Here is a 966-nt window from a genome sequence, read left to right on the forward strand (position 1 = left end):
CTCCATTGTGTTTTGTACAATACTTCTTATTATAGGGATCAAATAGGGTAAGCACATTAACACGAAAAATACAACTGCTAACATGAATAAAGCTTGTTTCCAGTTTCTAAAAATTCCTCCCAAGAACCCCTCATCATCAAGTATTCCAGTCCAGGTTTGGACCGGTAAATGGGCTATTTTCCTCATCCTGTTTTTTTTTTTTAATTTATTTCCTCTATGGCTTTCCCTTCATTGTCTATTTGCAGACAACAGTTGGTTAAATTAAATTTTCCTCAGACCCTTCCTTCTGCTAATAAATAATCCAAGGCTAACCTATTTTGATAAATTGCAGTTCTCATTTGGGTATTTTGTTTAGCCAACTTACTTAACGCTAGCGCTGTCTCCCTAGTGATAATCTCCAGAACCGCTTGTAACCTAATAATGCGATTCAGCATATAAATTGGAGTCCTATATCCCCATGATCCATCTTCAGCCCAAGTGGCAAGTCCATACACCTATATTATATGTTCAGGTGACCATTCATTATTCTTCTCAGTCCACACCCTAGGTGGGCCCCTACCATCAGAGTACCAATATGTAAGGTAACTCCGCTGCCAACTCAAGCCCCCACAGGTGGTCCAGGGACTAAACTTCATGGCATAGCAGGTATCAAAGCAGATTCTACTCTTGTTATTAGCAGAGGTACTGGTGTTCTGTCCTAATAATAATGATGTTAGATTCTTTCCACTTTGAGAGGTAAATATATGAATGGTTGTTTTTTTTCCCCCCACACTAGAGGGGTCAACGCATGTAACCCTTCCTGTTTCATTACACAGGGAAAATCGAGTGGTATTATGAACACATGTTCCCACCACCTTCTTGCAGTCCATCTGAGTATGATATGTCACAGTTTTGGTTATCTTATTACCCATTTTGGTGGTTCTAATGCAATCATTACAGTTATCAGAGGTATTTATACTTTGACCT

The sequence above is a fragment of the Protobothrops mucrosquamatus genome, unplaced genomic scaffold, assembly GCF_001527695.2.
Source record: "Protobothrops mucrosquamatus isolate PMUCROS unplaced genomic scaffold, P.Mucros_1.0 scaffold3696, whole genome shotgun sequence".
NCBI lineage: Eukaryota > Metazoa > Chordata > Lepidosauria > Squamata > Viperidae > Protobothrops > Protobothrops mucrosquamatus.